Source organism: Pelodiscus sinensis, chromosome 6 (genome assembly GCF_049634645.1).
Source record: "Pelodiscus sinensis isolate JC-2024 chromosome 6, ASM4963464v1, whole genome shotgun sequence".
Lineage (NCBI taxonomy): Eukaryota > Metazoa > Chordata > Testudines > Trionychidae > Pelodiscus > Pelodiscus sinensis.
In genome coordinates, this window is record NC_134716.1 from 69,907,115 (window position 1) to 69,925,433 (window position 18,319).

The 18,319-nt window shown below is 44.9% G+C and overlaps 2 long non-coding RNA genes across 2 annotated transcripts in view; one reads left to right on the forward strand and one right to left on the reverse strand.

Annotated features, from left to right (window-relative positions):
• Positions 1-14,107, reverse strand: part of LOC142829901 (uncharacterized) — a 169,919-nt gene extending 155,812 nt beyond the window's left edge. The window contains exon 1 of the long non-coding RNA XR_012904807.1: positions 13,811-14,107. This is a non-coding gene — a long non-coding RNA (uncharacterized LOC142829901). The remainder of the gene's footprint in view (positions 1-13,810) is intronic.
• LOC142829900 (uncharacterized) lies at positions 21-17,231 on the forward strand. Its single transcript, XR_012904806.1, has 3 exons — positions 21-235; positions 2,695-2,771; positions 15,819-17,231. It is a non-coding gene; the product is annotated as an uncharacterized LOC142829900 (long non-coding RNA).
• Positions 17,232-18,319: the final 1,088 nt, after the last annotated feature.

The window sequence follows — 18,319 nt, forward strand, 5'->3', positions numbered from 1 at the left end:
ACTCCAGTTGCATAGATATGACAGAGTAGGTTAGCTGGGGCTGACAGCCAGAGAGAGAAGACATGCAATGCCTGCTCCAGACAAGCTGCAGTGAGAACCCAGGTTGAAGGCCACATAGGGTCTAGAGGCAATCGGGAGTGGACAAATGCAAGAGCAGGGAGGGGAGATGAAGATCTGCACTGGAGCTGACCATACCATACCAAGAAATAGTCCAGTGGAAGGCAATGGCTACCTGGTGAGTGAGCTGACGTCAGGAGTCAATGTGTTTTGGTTGGAACTTTTTCACCACTAACTCAGTGGCTGGAGTTCCGGGAACTAAGGATGTTAAAATGAGATTATCTGGCTAATCGTATATAATTTGTATGGACTATACGATTAGTCGATAAGCGTTACTCTGCAGAGCCTCAGCAAAGGTATCTCCATAGGAGCTGACTTGAGCTGGGATTGAGCAGTCCTGGCACGTACTACTCTCATATTATTTCATATCACACTACATTGAAAATGGAGAGGCACAGCAATCAGTACGAGTTGAGACTGCTCAGTCCCGGCTCATGCTGAGTCCAGCAGCCCCTGTTTGTGGCAGACAGCCTCTGCTCTGGCACCAGCGCCTGTTCATGGCAGCCAGGGCTGGTACAAAAAGAGGATGGTGCCTGAGCAGCCCCTGCCTGTGGCCATCTCTGGCCGCCGCAAACAAGGGTTGCATGGCAGCAACAGTCCCTGTCTGTGGGGGGGCCTAGCTCCTCGCTGGAACCTCTGCAGACAGGGGCTGCTTTGCAGTAGTGTCCCTTTCCCCTCTGTCCCCCCTCCCCATTGCATCTGACAGAGGCAGCGGGGAAGGGGAGGGGCAGGCGGCACCCCGGAGACAGTGCTAGGGGGAACCAGCTTTTCAGTCAGATGCCTCGATCACCAGATCCTGTCCCGCCCCCCAGCCCTTACTGCCATCTCATAGGGGGCGCCGCAGAGAGTACGTGGCGATAGGGGACTGCTTGAGTCCCTGCTCACCCTGTGCTCCCTGCGGCACTTCTGTTTTTGAAATGTACAAGAGTCCCGCAGGGCTCTTGTACATTTTAAAAGCAAAAGCGTCGGAAGTGGGAACGGGTGTGAGTGGGGACTGAAGCAGTCCCTGCTCGTGCCATTTCCCACTGTGCCTCTGCCTCCCCTGCCCTCACAGAGACGGTGCTGAGGGGAACTGGCTTTACTGATTCCCCCTCAGTGCTGGCTCCTATTCCCTCCCTCTCCCCCCTCCATTTCCCACCAATGCCTCTCTGTGATAGAGGCAGCCAGAGGTGATGGGAAGTGACTAGTCAACTGGCCGCTTACATCCCTACCAGGGATGCAAACCACTTCCTTGTTCCATCTGTGACCAGGGAGCTACATAATGAGTGCGCATGCTGACTCTGGCCAGTGGACCACACTGTCCTGTAGACTGGGGCAATTTGTTGACTTTGGACAAGTGGGCCACCCAGTTGCGTGACTGGGGGCGGGACTATAGACATGGGTTGGCGACAGTAAAGGCAGGAATCTTGCATATGCTCCACAAGAGGGATGGACACACTCATCCCACACTAGGCATGATCTTCCCCAACTGTGTCATAGTAGAGCACTGGGGCTTGGTCCCTACCTGAATAGAAATTAATTGTATAAAATTATATAAATTGTTAAAATTATACCTTTCAATAATCCATAGACAGATCAACCTTTCGTCCCATGATAGTCATAAATACCACTGATTTTTTTTAATTTTACAAGTTAGCAGGCTCAAACAGAGATGAAAGGAAGCTGCTGCCATGAGATGTGTGACACTGCATGCTCTCAACAGCTGCTGCTTGCCCAGAACTTGAACTGGGGGACTGGATTCAGGTGGTAGTGTCATAGTCACACTTCTCATAGCTGCCAGTTAAAAAAAAAAAAATCAGAGGAAAAAAAAAATGACATTTTTTCTTGTTTCCTTGCCCACCCCATTCCTCAGTTCAAGCAATTGAACCTACCAAACCGGTTGTTACCTTGACAGGGGCAACAAGTCACAGAAGGCCTATATTCTCTTTTCTTAAGTTCCCTGCTTCAGGATTCTCCCCAGCTCTACTACATTTAAAAGGCAGAGGTGCTGCAACGTGGGGCCTGGTGTGAGCAGGGACTGAAGCAGTCCTACATTTAAAAGGCAGAGCTGTAATGGCTCCTGCTGCATTTAAATTGCAGAGTTGTAGCGGGGGTAATGAGCGTCCTTCCCCTTATCGATTAATCAAGTAGTGGATGGAAATTCCATCGACTACTCGATTAGCTGATTAATCACAACATCCCTATTATATGCCATAAACCTGTCCAATTGGTTTGAACAGCGGGTAGACTAAGAAAGCAACACAATACACACATTCAGCTAGCTAGCAAATTAAAATTTTACTTAACGTGTTGTTGTTTTTTTCCAATCATCCTTGGGAGTATTTAGAATAACATTTAATTGCTTTTTAAAGAATTTAAGAAAAACATAAAAGGCAATTTACAAATAGTGCTGAGAGAGGAAAGAATTGCTATATTTGTTATCAGCAATACAAATGTAAAGGAAATAAAACCTTGTATATACGCATTAGGAAATTGAGGGTATGTAGGGGAACCCATTAAGGCTCACAGAGTGCATGCCAGTAGCGAAGCTTAGCAGTGTGAAGGAAAATAATGTATTGTTTTTTGAACTCCATGCAGAGAAGGAGAGAGCCCATAAACCTCATTGGACAATAACCTTTTTGTTCACCATGACCAATCAACAGCAGCTTTCCAAGGTATCATGTTTTCCATCTTTTGGGAGCATGCGGCATGATATTTCTGAATGGCTGAAGCATATTGATTCTATTGTGGGTGGCACACTGATTGCTCAGTGTTAACTAAGGATGTTAAATATCAACTAAACTGACTAATTGAACAGTCAATGCATTTTGCTTCCGCTATTCAATTAGCTGAGAAGATGCCTGTGCCTTTGAAGTGTAGCATTAGCCCTAGGGCTGTTGCTATACTGCAACGGTGAAAGTGCCAAATGGAGCCCATGACCCCAGGCTCCATGTGGCACTGCTGCTTTGAAAGGCTGCAAGGAACCTGATGCTGGCCTCCCTGGCGTGTTTCAAAGCAGCAGCACCGCACAGAACCCGGGGTCAGTGGGGGACCCGGACTGATCCCAGGCTGCATGCAGCACTGCTGCTTTGAAATACCACATGCAGCCTGGGGCCACCCCAGCTGACTCCGAGCTGCAGGCAGCATTTCAAAGCAGCAGCGCTGCATGGATCCCAGGAGTCTCCAGCTAATACTGGGCTCCATGCGGCGCTGCCACTTTGAAATGCTGCGAGGAGGGGGGAGGAAGAGACTAGTTGACTAGCCTGTCGACTATCCAATAAGCATTTGCTTATCGGATAGTCGACTTGTCCTTTCCATCCCTAGTGTGGCAGACCTACAAAACTGTTTCCAACACACCGAAAAGCCCATCCATAAGAAACATTGATCAATTGAAAGGTGTTTTCCCCCTCTTTTTCCTTCTCCCTTACAGGTTACTGCCAAAAGATTAAGTAAAACTTTTAGCTTCCCCCACACCATTTAATGGTATACCAGGTTTTAAAAGCTTATCCCAGACACTTCAATAAACAGTATGGGTAAATTCATATTTCAACCAGCATCAATAAATAATCTAACTCCTCAAAGCAAAAACCTGAAGAAAAATTAGAAGAATAGCACAAAAGCAATCTGTATGTCGTTACAAGGAGAAGTCAGTTTGCTGCACATGTTCTTCATGGTCTCTAGCATAGGCTTCATATTTCTAACCTATTCAAATGAATTCAGCATACACAGAAATGTTTGACATGAATATCTGTACTAGAACACATTTTGAAAGGAACTGGAAAGAAGTGTAACACAAAGGGTTAAGAGATTTGACAAATTAAATTAATTCATGGGATACAAATAAGACCTTTTTCTAGTATTTTTGGTCAGTGCAGAGAACTATTAAAAGCACAGCCTTCTTTCCCTTTGTGAATTATACAGGCTAGTTCTGGATTCTCATATTATTAATCAACCTGTTTCCTGTTAGAATTGCCACTCACAATTTGTTGCTCTAAAGTTCAGATGAATATTTCCCTCCATAACTCCAGTTCATATCATATAACTAAGATGTTTCTCTTAAATGGGGCAGGAGAGAATCCAGACTAATGTCAGTTCATTGAATAGTGCCAATTCATGGCTGCAATGTTTTATGATTATAGATTAGATTTCTGTGAAGTAGACAAATATGACTGAAGTATCTGTGTGAATTTTAGCTGCTGTCTTTTTGCCTTAGTTGCACTTTATAGTAGTTTTGACTCCTAAAACTTTGCTTTTAATTTTGAGGTGCAAATACATATCCTGCATTTCACCATTTTAAGACAACTGGGAAGGGGGAAGGAGAAGCAAGCCTAGGTTCCTTAAAAGGTTTGTGACTCATAAAAAAAAAAAAGTTAAACTGAATTTTGAGCTTGCAGCAAAATCCAAATGAAGGTGAATTTTTCAAGTGTTGAGAGGTGATTCAGTATAACCATATTCATGCTGTTTGAGACATGGTGTTAAGATTCCTATGTTTTTTATTTCCTTACTTTCAAGTTTTTATTTATTTTGATTGTACCGTTCATTTTAAAATTAAATATTTACAAGTGTAACTTTGTCTTAGCATCTTTTGGGAGCACATGGGGAAATATGTGCAATAGGAGAGGGAGAGAGACTGGGAGTAGATACCAGATTCTGCACAGGATATATGTCAGAAGGAAATGACCCAGTTATGGTAGTGATCTTTTCCTAACAGAACTGTAAGTCTTTGTAGAGAATCTTTTCTGTGCCTAAATCCTGCCACTTTTCATAAAGATTTCTTGAGTGCTATCAGGTAAAATACATCCCCATCGGTATCACCTGAGAAGTCCTGAGCAATTCTGATGTACAACATTCTTTTAATATCCCTAATACAAACTACAGTTTCACTTATATTTTGCACTTCACAAGCCCTTTAAAACCCATTCTATATTAGTTATTTCTATAGCACTAACCATAATATTTCATTACAAGTGTACAATAGCTGGCTTTTCTTCTCTCCCATCACTTCTTCCCTGTAGCATCTGTGTCTCACCCTCATCATGCTCTCTTTGGGTTTGCTTATGGTGCAATGAAAGACCTGCGGCTAGCCTGGGTTAGTGGGCTCAGGCTAAGGGACTATAAAATTTCAGTGCAAAAGCTCAGGCTCAGGCTGAAGCTTGGGCTCTGAGACCCCATGAGCAGGGAAGGTATTTCATAGTCTACCAGCCCAAACCCTCTGATCTGCTGCAGGCATTTTAATTGCAGTATAGATGTACCCTGAGACCCCATGCTGGTGAAGGGGTGTTAAAATCACATTGTAGACATAACCCAAAGTGAGACCTATCCAACTTCTTTTAACAAGGCTTTGACTTCTCCTCTTGAAGCACTTAAAAAAGTCATCCTTTCACCTCCATTGCATAGTTGCATACTTCTCTTTCCCCTTTGCTCTTAGCCCGTTCCCTGTCTCTCTTCTGGTCATCTTGTAAATTTATCAGTTTGCTGGTTCCTCTGTATCTCCAACCTGGTAGTAGTAATTGTGTGTCAGTTCTTTTCTGTTCCTTTTTTATATGGAAAGTGAGATGAAATCTAGAAGCATGGCACAGACAGCACACAAAACAGGAAGGAGTCATGTGGGTGAATGTCAATTCTCTTCAGAAATCCTGATCCACTACTAGTAACAGCTGCAAGCTATTAGAAGTAAAGCCAGTCTCCTAAGAATACTGTTAATCATCAGATACTGTGGGAGCCCACCTAAGGTAGCTTCCATCCTAAACAGAAGTCTATTCCTTTGAAGTTCTATATGAGCTCAAAAAAATACAATACTGTAATCAATGCAAATGGGGGATTGGCAGCAGCTCTTGTACAAGACTATGGGCCAAATAGCTCCAGGCATTATCGTCACATTCCTCTCTAAAACACATTTATCTGGACACAAAGCTTTGCTAGAACACGTACTTGGCTTCTCAAATGTGCAATTACAAAGCAGTTGTCTGAACACATGATGTTAGCATGTCTTTCAGCAAACCCAGGATACAAATGTAAAATCCTAAACCAGGGATATAAAGGGAATTTGTGATACACTCTGAGTGACTTGAAGTATAAAGAAAATGCATGTAGGCTATAAGCAATCTGTTGTGTGGCAGATCTAATATGGCTAATTTCATTTATTAAACCATACAAGTAATTCACCTCACCATGTATGGAAATTTCTTATACAAATATAAGAGGATTGGAGGATTTTGTGGCACACCTCAGTGAAAGGCACATTATAATCAAGTGTATTTACTGAAGCATTCCATAGCCTAGGTGGAATGTCACAGCTGACAAGACAGTTTGGAATGTGCCTCTCTCTATCGAGTGGCATACCTCAGACACACTGTGAAATACTGCAACCTTAATCAAAAAATAATAGTAATTAAAAGTACCCTGGATGCATTGCTCCCTGCTGCCACACCAGTCGTGGTTGGAATGAAGGGGGTCTTGTCTGGAAAGCAGGGTAGATGAAACCTTCCAGTTTCATTATGAAATAGCCAAGTTCTGAGCAAACCCAAAAATTCTAGGGAAAAACAATTTACCATTGACTTCAGCAACAAGCCTAAAGGTTCACTCACTGGATGCATATCTGTGCATAATAAGCTCCCACTTATGGGTTGCCAAAGAAGTGTGAACCAAGAGTAGCCTATTTAGCTCAGCTCAACCTACTACATTGACCTATTGTGGATCACAGTCTCTCTCTAGCTAGAACAACTAGCCTGTTCACCTCTCCAGTAAATTCCCTAATCACTGAACTATGGGACACTGATGTGAGTCTCTCTTGCTAAAGCCATTCCATTTTAACAATTAATATTAATTAGGCCAGAGAAAGTGAGAATCACAGTATAGTCAAGTGAATAGGATACATACCTGGGAGAAAGCTGTGAATCACAAGAAGAAACAACGTCTGGATTTTATGAGCTAAGTGGGATTTAGGACATACTCTTCTTGTTGGCATCTCCTATGGGTTAGTTCAGGCTCATGTGCTCTCTTCCCATTCATTGCACATTCATTCCACTTCCTACTAATACTAGCAGAAGGGGCATGGTTAGACTAGGGGTTGTGATTCTTTTAACTCAGGACTTATTTTCTATCCCTTTCTTAATAAGACCCAGAATATCTTACTGCCCCTGTATAAAACTATGGTATGCCCTCATCTTGAATACTGTGTACAGATGTGGTCTCCTCACCTCAAAAAAAGATATTTTGGCCTTGGAAAGGGTTCAGAAAAGGGCAACTAAAATGATTAGAGGTTTGGAACAGGTCCCATATGAAGAGAGGTTAAAACGTCTGCCGTCCAGACCTGGAATCTCGAGAGGTGTGCTGCTTACCGGGAGCTCGCATTCAGGATGTCACTGAGAGGCTTACCAAGCTGACCAACCTTCAGATTACTACCCCTTCCTGCTTCTCCACGTGGGAACTAATGATACGGCCAAGAATGATCTTGAGCGTGTTACTGCGGATTATGTAGCTCTAGGAAGAAGGATCCAAGAATTTGGAGCACAAGTAGTATTCTCCTCCATCCTCCCTGTTGAAGGGAAAGGACTGGGCAGGGATCGTCGAATTGAGGACGTAAATGCGTGGTTGCGCAGATGGTGTCGCAGAGAGGGCTTTGGTTTCTTCGACCATGGGACTCTGTTCCGGGTGCAAGGATTGTTAGGAAGAGATGGGATCCACCTAACGAAGAGAGGAAGGAGCATCTTCGCGGGCAGGCTTGCAAACCTAGTGAGTAGGGCTTTAAACTAGGTTCGTCGGGGGACAGTGACCAAAACCCTGAGGGGAGTGGGAAAGTCGGATACCGGGAAGAAATGCAGAGAGGAAGGGGCAAGAAAGAAGGACCCATGTTTCGAATGGAGAAGATAGGACGATCAACTGGTTACCTGAAGTGTTTGTACACTAATGTGAGAAGCCTGGGCAACAAACAGGAAGAACTGGAGGCCCTGGCCCAGACCAAGAAATATGATTTAATTGGGATAACAGAGACTTGGTGGGATGACTCGCATGACTGGAGCGCTGTCATGGAAGGGTATAGACTGTTCAGGAACAACAGGCAGGGGAGAAAAGGAGGAGGAGTTGCACTATATGTAAGAGAGCACTACGATTGCTCTGAACTCCAGTATAAAGAGGGAGAAAAACCTGTTGAGAGTCTATGGGTTAAGTTTAAAGGAGCAAACAACAGCAGTGATGTTGTGGTTGGTGTTTACTACAGGCCACTGAATCAGGTGGATGAGGTAGATGAGGCTTTCTTCGGACAACTGAGCGAAGCTTCCAGATCGCAGGCCCTGGTTCTCGTGGGGGACTTTAATCACCCTGACATCTGCTGGGAAACCTATACGGCAGTACACAGGCAATCCAGGAAGTTTTTGGAGAAGGTTGGGGATAACTTCTTGACACAGGTGCTGAAGGATCCGACCAGGGGCAGTGCGCAGCTTGACCTTCTGCTCACAAACAGGGAGGAACTAATAGGGGAAGTGGAGGTGGGTGACAACCTGGGAAGCAGTGATCATGAGATGGTAGATTTCTGGATCCTGACGAAAGGAAGAAGAGAGATTAGTAAAATACACACCTTGGACTTCAAAAAAGCAGATTTTGACTCCCTCCGAGATCTGATGGGCAGAATCCCCTGGGATGTTAACATGAAGGGGAAAGGAGTCCAGGACAGCTGGCAGTATTTTAAAGAAGCCTTATTGAAGGCACAGAAAGAAACCATCCCGACGCGTAGCAAGAGAGGCAAACATGGTAGGAGACCGGACTGGCTTACAGGGGAAATCCTTGGTGAACTTAAGCACAAAAAGGAAGCTTACAAAGAGTGGAAACTTGGACAAATGACCAGGGAGGAGTTTAAAGGTATAGCTCAAGAATGCCAGGGGGTTATCAGGAAGGCGAAAGCACAAATGGAATTGCGACTGGCTAAGGATGTGAAGGATAACAAGAAAGGCTTCTACAGGCATGTTAACAAGAAGAAGGTGATCAGAGAGGGTGTGCGGATAGATGAAGGAGGTAACCTAGTGACAGATGATGTGGGGAAAGCTGAAGTACTCAATGCTTTCTTTGCCTCTATATTCACGGACAAGGTCGGCTCCTGGACTTCTGCACCAAGTGACGCAAGATGGGATGAAGATGGACAGCCCGTGGTGGGTAAAGAACAGGTTAGGAACTATTTAGAAAAGCTAAACGTACATAAATCCATGGGTCTGGACTTAGTGCATCCGAGGGTAATGAGGGAGTTGGCAAATGTCATTGTGGAGCCTTTGGCTATTATCTTTGAAAAGTCGTGGAGATCGGGAGAAATCCCGGATGACTGGAAAAAGGCAAATGTAGTGCCCATCTTCAAAAAAGGGAAGAAGGACGATCCAGGGAACTATAGGCCGGTCAGTCTTACCTCGGTTCCTGGAAAAATCATGGAAGGAATCCTTAAGGAATCCATATTGAGGCACTTGGATGAGAGGAAAGTGATTAGGAATAGTCAGCATGGATTCACGAAGGGCAAGTCGTGCCTGACCAATCTGATTAGCTTCTATGATGAGGTAACTGGCTCGGTGGACCTGGGGAAGTCAGTGGATGTTATATACCTTGACTTTAGCAAGGCTTTTGATACGGTCTCCCACAATATTCTTGCCAGCAAGTTAAGGGATTGTGGATTGGATAAATGGATGGTAAAATGGATAGAAAGATGGTTAGAAGGCCAGGCCCAGCGGGTAGTGATCAATGGCTCGATGTCAGGATGGTGGTCGGTTTCTAGCGGAGTGCCCCAAGCGGAGCGGAGTTCGGTTCTAGGACGGGTTTTGTTCAATATCTTTATTAATGATCTGGATGAGGGGATGGATTGCACCCTCAGCAAGTCTGCGGATGACACTAAGCTGGGGGGAGAGGTAGATACGCTTAAGGGCAGAGATAGGGTACAGAGTGACTTAGACAAATTGGAGGATTGGGCCACAAGAAATCTGATGAGGTTCAACAAGGACAAGTGTAGAGTCCTGCACTTGGGACAGAAGAATCCCAAGCATAGTTACAAGCTGGGGACCAACCAGTTAAGTAGTAGTTCTGCAGAAAAGGACCTGGGGGTTACAGTGGATGAGAAGCTAGATATGAGTCAACAGTGTGCCCTTGTAGCCAAGAAGGCTAATGGCATATTAGGTTGCATTAAAAGGAGCATTGCCAGCAGATCCAGAGATGTCATCATTCCCCTTTATTCGGCTTTGGTGAGGCCGCATCTGGAGTATTGTGTCCAGTTCTGGGCCCCCCCACTACAAAAAGGATGTGGACGCATTGGAGAGGGTCCAGCAGAGGGCAACCAAAATGATTAGGGGGCTGGAGCATATGACTTATGAGGAGAGGCTGAGGGACTTGGGTCTGTTTAGTCTGCAGAAGCGAAGAATGAGGGGGGATTTGATAGCAGTCTTCAACTTCCTGAAGGGAGGTTCCAAAGAGGATGGAGAGAGGCTGTTCTCAGTAGTGACAGATGGCAGAACAAGGAGCAATGGTCTCAAGTTGTGGTGGGAGAGGTCCAGGTTGGATATTAGGAAAAACTATTTCACTAGGAGGGTGGTGAAGCACTGGAATGGGTTACCTAGGGAAGTAGTGGAGTCTCCATCCCTAGAGGTGTTTAAGTCTCGGCTTGATAAAGCCCTGGCCAGGTTGATTTAGTTGAAATTGGTCCTGCCTAGAGCAGGGGGCTGGACTTGATGACCTTCTGAGGTCTCTTCCAGTTCTATGATTCTATGAGACTTTTCAGTTTAGAAAGGAGGAGACTGAGGGGGGATATGATAGAGGTATATAAAATCATGAGTGATGTGGAGAGGGCAAATAAAGAAAAGTTATTAGTTCCCATAACAGAAGAACTAGAAGACACCAAATGAAGTTAATGGGTAGCAGGTTTAAAACTAATAAAATAAAGTTCTTCTTCACACAGCATGTAGTCAACCTGTGGAACTCCTTGCCAGAGGAGGCTGTGAAGGCTAGGACTATAATAGAGTTTAAAGAGAAGCTAGATAATTTCATGGAGGTTAGGTCCCTAAAAGGCTATTAGCCAGGGGATAGAAATGGTGTCCCTGGCCTCTGTTTGTCAGAGGCTGGAGAAAGATGGCAGGAGACAAATCGCTTGATCATTGTCTTCGGTCCACCCTCTCTGAGGCACCTGGTGCTGGCCACTGTCGGCAGACAGGCTACTGGGCTAGATGGACCTTTGGTCTGACCCAGTATGGCTGTTCTTATGACTGTTGATTCATTGCCAATGAATTTGTGTCAAGTTAATTAGCACAATTGTAAATGCAAGTCTAGACTTGTTTTCCCTAGGCCAAGACCTCAATCGGATGTCTGATCACATGGACATCTAATCCAGGTCTTGTCCTAGGGAAAACAAACACTTGTGGAGGCCAGGTCTACAGTGTAAACTTACATCAGTATATCAAAATCCACATCCTTGGGCCACACAGCTATCCTAACCTAAGCCACAGTGTAAATGGCACTGTACTGATGGGACAGCTTCTCCCATCAACATAGCTACCACCTCTTGTGGCTGTGGATTAATTATGTCGATGGTTCCCCATCAGCATAACAGCATCTTCACTGCTGCAGTGTTTTAAGTATGGTCCTGCCCTGAGTGTCTACACAGGCAGTTACATTAGTTAACTGCTGATCACTGACTGGCAATTAATGTGTATTTAAAAATGGAAACACAAATGTATGTATGGCTTGTCTTCACTGCTAAAAAAGCAGTGTGGGTTTGTTTTGTTTTGAAGCTTCAAGGTAACTAATGTCTGAGAGAGATCCTGAGGTAAAAAACACACACTGAAGACCAGGTACTTCAGGCTTACCCGGAAGTAAACTCACTTCTGTCACTGTCAGAGAGTGAGAAGAAAGCATACAGCATCTCTTCATTCCTCTTCCTCCTGGCTAGTACAGGGAGGGGGCAGAGGAGAGACTGACCCACACTGTGAGCTCTCCTGACGGTGATGGACAGGGAACAACAAGCAGTATCAGTAGGAATGGGAGACATCAGCTCTCTTGCCCTTCCTAAAGGGCTCCCTTGCTTCCTTATACTCCCCTCCCTCCCCCAATCACCTGCCCTGATTCCTGCACCCCCACCCACACAATCAGCTCTCTGCCCTGGGCCTCCCCATGCCCCCAGCCCTGATTCTGCCCACCTCCACACACCACAACCATCTGCCCTGAACCCCTCCTCATACTCCAATCCTGCACCCCACATCCTCACCACTTACCTTGAGCTACCCCGCTCCCATCCCTCTGCACTCCACCCCACACTTACATTTCTTACATTGTCAACCCCCTGCCTTGTGCCCCGCGAAGGGAGGAAGCAATACAGTACCTGTAAGTAATTTAAGTTAGTTTTACCCCCTGAGTGTCCTTACCCTCAGCATTCCAATGACTCACTGATTGAGGATCCTAAATCTCATTTTTAAGGGGGATTTAAGCACTTGAGACAAAATCCCAGGCTCAGGTTCATTAGAGCCTAAATCAATTTTGAAAATGATTTAGGCTCTTCAATCAGTGAGACTTGGCCATGCTGAGCACACCATCACTTAAATACCTTTTGAAAACCTGGCTTGCCTCTTTCTCTTTTCCTGAAGCACTGTGATGTTGTCATCCATATTACATGGTACTTTTTACTTTTAGTTTATTTCTCTGAGAGGCAACTCTTGCACTGAAGGATCCTTGCTTCTCAGGAATTTCACAAAGGAATATTATTTCACACTGAACTGACTACAGCTGTTTTGAATGATGTTACATTTGATCATAGACATCTTTCAGACTTGTAGAGCTTAATTTAAGATGTAAATCAAGATCTGAATTTTGCTGTGGTGCATTTTCTGTTGTTGGGGTTTGCTTTATTTTTTTTGTAACTTTGTTTGCTTTTCAGACAAGCTCTTTTGGCATTATCTTGTTGTGTACATGTACTCTAAGAGAACACAAACAAATACAGCCAGCAACTAATTACAACTTTAGAAATATTACTAGCTCTTAAATAGTCTGTCTCAGTGTAAAAGGTTCCTACAGAAGGTTTTAAAAGCCAGTGAGGAGAAAAAGAGTCTTAAAAATATAACCAAGCTTCAGCCATACAAAACTGTTTGAAATTTAATCCAGCTATTTCAGGATAATGCAAAGTTATTTTAAGTTTACTGACCTTTAGTTAGACAGTAAGTAGCATCATCCACCTTGTGAGAACAGGAAAAACTGGTCTGAGACAAATTAATGACTTTCCAAAGCTTATATATGGAAAGTCATTGACAAAAATGGAAATAAAATACCAGAGTCCTAAATGTTATCTTTTAGAGTCAAAAGAAAATGCATATACTTTCAGGGTTCTTTGCAAATTAAATGTATATTAATATTTAACCCAAATTTGTGGCTCTCCAAGGAATATGTTGGAGATGTTTTGGGAACTAGGATACCTTGATTTTGAAGGAGCTATAAAAAATCCTGTTTCACAGATTTTTACTAAATAGTAGAGGTTTCTACACATTTCTCCCCCTCCCTGCCTGCTTTTGCAAAATGATGGGAAAAATTTTTAAGTCTTATGTCAGGAATGAGATTGCAACATGTGCACACTTCATTTTCCCCTTTCCTCTACCATGCAACATACTCTCTCAGTGCCTAATACAAAGCCCAGCATGAGGCATAATCTATTCCTGTGAACATGCAATAATCTGTAGAACCCTCACGGTAAAAAACAAACAACACTCACAGGAAAGCATAGAAAGATGAAAAAGTTTTCCCATTCCTTTCTGAAGGGAACCATCTGAGCTCACCAATATGAGTTGACAAGCAAGTTGGAGCTCTGGTTCCAAGGCCCCACTTGTTAGTCCACCACCTGACAGCATTCAGAGTCTTAATTCTTCTGCACAAGACACAGTCTAAGAACTCAGGCCTTTTCAGACTCCAAGCACTAGTTCTCTGTCAGGAAGATCAACAAGATGGCTCCTCTGCTGGCTTCCTAGCTAATTCCTCCCTCTTACCAGGGAGGCCAGGCAGAACATTCCATTCTCTGAAGACTGCCTCTCCCAGGCAGCCACCACCTACCTGTTTCCTTGATCCTCCACTTTGTGATTTCAGGCAGCTATGAGTCACCAGGTTGCTATCCCCATGAGGACCCCAAGCTCCCTTTTAAAGGGCTAGTGTCACTATGACAATTGGATTGTATTAATAAACAGAATAACACTTGCTAATCTAATTAAGAATTTGAAATTAAGGAAAAGTGAAAGTACTTGATTTTTGCTTTCAAGTACCCTGCCCCTCTTGCATACCTGTAGATTGCCCTCCTGTTCCAGTAAAACCAGTGTGATTCCTCTATGCTGGGGGGTAGGACTTGGCATGAGTATGGAGAAACTGGGGGATTCATGGAGATTTTCTGCCCATCTGTGCACAGAGGGGAGGGTATGATTGACGTACCTCTCCCCACTAGCTTTAACCCCTTGGCGAGGGTGGGATAAGACAGGCATGGTGGTACTGAGGCTGGAGCTGCAGGGCATGCTCCATGCCTTGGACAAAAAAAAAAGTACCTTCCCACTGCCTCTTGGAGCCACACATCTATACCAGTTCCAATGAAGATGTTAGGTAGATTAAACCAATAGGGGTCCCATGTTACATGTTTGCAGAGCCCCAACCAACCAAAGCACCATCTCAGATGCTTATCTCTGATACCATCTGCCTAACATCATTACTGTAACTGGCATGGATGTGTGGATTCATGGGGTAACGAGAAGGAACTCCTTACATCCCAACCTCAATCCTCCTCTGAGTTACATGGAGTATTCTTTAATGAATGAATGGAGAATGGACCCATTTAACTGTGAATACAAGATTCTACATTTGAAATTTTTTCTCCTGGGTCCCCAGGGATTTCTAAGCTTCATTTGGCATAAGCACAGAGCACAGGCAGGTACAAGTCAGACAGAGGTTGGGAAGGCTATTGTGGGTATGTAGATTTAAATGATAAACAGTGCTGGCTATGGCCTTAATGTGTTATTTCACAATGAACCCTGGAAAAACTCAGGGTTAGCCAGTGCTATGTGCACAGAAAATCCCAAACAGATTTAACTCACAGAGCAGCAATAGGGTCAAATGCTTGTCCAAGAAATTAAATGTATAATACTGTGTTGGTGCTGCAGTGACATGGGGGGCTCGTCTACACTGGCCCCTTTTCCGGAAGGGGCATGTAAATTTCACCAGTCGTCGTAGGGAAATCCACGGGGGATTTAAATATCCCCCGCGGCATTTAAATAAAAATGTCCGCCGCTTTTTTCCGGCTTTTAAAAAAGCCGGAAAAGAGCGTCTACACTGGCCCCGATCCTCCAGAAAAAGTGCCCTTTTCCAGAGGGTCTTATTCCTACTTCAAAGGATCGGGGCCAGTGTAGACGCTCTTTTCCGGCTTTTTTAAAAGCCGGAAAAAAGCGGCGGACATTTTTATTTAAATGCCGCGGGGGATATTTAAATCCCCCGTGGATTTCCCTACGACGACTGGTGAAATTTACATGCCCCTTCCGGAAAAGGGGCCAGTGTAGACGTAGCCAACTAGTGTAGCAGCTGCTATTTTGTTAAGAATATTAATACAAAGGCAGAAGGTTTGCGTACCCAAATTTTAAATATTTTCTTAATGCAAGTCAAACATGCAAGATTCATATGCACTTTGGTACTTTTTTGCCTCCAATTCCACTTCCATAATTTTATTTTTTACTTTTACTTTTATTTTACAGGTTTGAATAATTCTCAAAGATACAGCACACAGTGACAACATACAACCTTATTTACAAAGAGAACATCCAGTTCAGCAAGAGGCCTGTTGAGGAAAAATCCTTCGTTCTAATTATGTTGTTAAATGTAATGCAAAGAACACTAAGCCGCATCACTTGCTTTTCTGAATTTTGAATAATGATCAGATTTATATGCGTGCTGTTTCAATCTTTGTGTAATTATAAAAAATATGTACACAGTATTATACGTGTTTACTTTTCAGTTAAGCACATTAATGCATCCAAGTAATTTATATCAAATGAATTATGCATTTCAAAAAATTTTAATTAGCAAGAGGAATTTCATAATTTCATTATTTTACTCTACAAGTGAAATCTACTGAGCTGAAAACCAATTTATGCATTTCTCTGCTGTAAACTATGGAGCTCAATTCTGCAAACATTTACTAGTAAGTATAGTGCTGTGGGACTAAAACAAAAGGCAACCTACTATATATTTGAGAGAGTTTGTGTGTGTGTCTAAGAACTCCTCCTACGTGTGTGTCTGTCTAAGGACTCAAATTTGGTATACAGCTTTTTCTTATTATAACTTAAAGCAAGGTCAGGGTGTCTTTGAGCCAGGAAAATGGAATGCACCTAAAATGGGATTGCTTCTCATAAAACAATACAGAAAAGAAACAGAATCACCAAGCAGGCCTCCTGAGCCTCCTATCCCCCAGGCACCCTTTAGGATTGGCAGAGGGGCTGACGCTCCCCTCTCCTTGATTCTTAGGGGCATGTTGCTGGCCGGGGCCAGCTTTAGAAAGTGCGGGGCCCAGCCCAATTCAAACAATTTTGACGGGGCCCCACAGCAATTTTGGTTGAGCAAAAAAAAAAAAAAAAACCACACACACACACACCAACACACACATACACCCTCCTGCAGCACATGAAAACCCTGCACACCTCCTGCGGCCGACGCATTCCTCCTCCAGGGCCAGCAGATTTGTATAAGTTTTGGTGGTGTCCCATTAGCCACAACCCCTGACCGCTGTTAACCACACACCAACCCCCATTAGCCACACCCCCTCTGGAGGCCTCTGGAGGTAACACACTCAGGGCAAGATGGACACATGACCAGAAGTAAAAGGTGTCATGTCATCCCTCTTGAAGGACTTTTCCCACCATCCTCCTACCAACAGGGATTAGTTTGGCCGCCACCAAACCCCCCTCGTGCAACTGTCCTGAAATTGCATTAACCCAATGTGTGTGACATTAACTCAGGGGCAGAGAGGCTGGGGGAAGTGTTCCATCTAAGGCTATGTCTACACTCACGGCTTCTTGCGCAAGTACAGCCGTTCTTGCGCAAGAACCCACAGAGCAGCCACACTGCCCGCCCGCTCTTGCGCAAGGAAATTTACAGTATGGCATGGTAAGAGGGGGTGTCTTGCGCAAGAGCTACGCGCTTTTCTAACAGGTGTAAGCTCTCTTGCGCAAGAGGGCAGTGTGGATGCTCGGCAGGGATTTCTTGCGCAAGAAACCCCTATGGCTAAAATAGCCATTGGCGCTTTCTTGTGCAAGAGAATGTCCATACTGCCATGGATGCTCTTGTGCAAAATCACAGCTCACACATGGCTGTGTGCACATGTTCTTGCACAAGAAGTTCTTGCGCAAGAAGTCGCCAGTGTAGACGTAGCCTAAGAGTTTCCTCCCATGAGCAGAATGGATTTTGTGTTGTGCACCAGTACTGAGTTCATCTGGCTTGTTTGAATGTGCCACTGTGGCACCCAAGTCATTAATAAATATTTTATAAACCTTTACCTTTTCTTTGCTGCCATGTCTCCTCCCCTTGCTCCATCAGCTCCCCTGGTGCCTGCTGCCCCCCAACTCCTCACCCTCCTCTGCTGTCCTGACTCCTGCCCTTCTTACTGCCCTCAGCCCTCCTGCAACCTGCCCCCCTCCTCCAGTCCTTCTCTCCCCCCTGTGCCCACTCCTCCAGTAGCCCTACTCTGATCATGTGAGCTACCCTTCTTCATCCCCTCTTCTAACACCTCCCTCGCCTCTCTCCTCTGGTGCTGGTCCCTCCCGTGCAGGTGTCTGCACTTCTGCTTCACCCCAGAACCCCCTGGCACCTGCATCTTCCCTTAACCCTGCACCCTCCTGGTGCCTCCCCTTTCCCTCACTGCCCCAGCCCCTTTGCCCTCTTTTTCCCTGATGCCCACCCACTCACCACTCTCTGCCCCCATTCCCCTCCTGCCCCTGTGCCCTCACACATGCCTTACTCCATCCCTACCTTCCTCATGCCCACCCCTTCTTTCAAGCCTTCTCCTAGCACCTCACCCTCCAGCCCCCAATGCCCTTACCCTCTCCTCTCCCAGCATCACCCTGTGCCCCCTCCCTCTGACACCTCCCCTCCTGCCTTTTTCCTCATTGTCTGCACTTGGCCCCCTGGGATTGGTCTCTCCTCCCACTCCCTCCTCCTCTGCCCCCGCACAAGCCTCTTCCCCTCCCCTATCCTCTGCCTT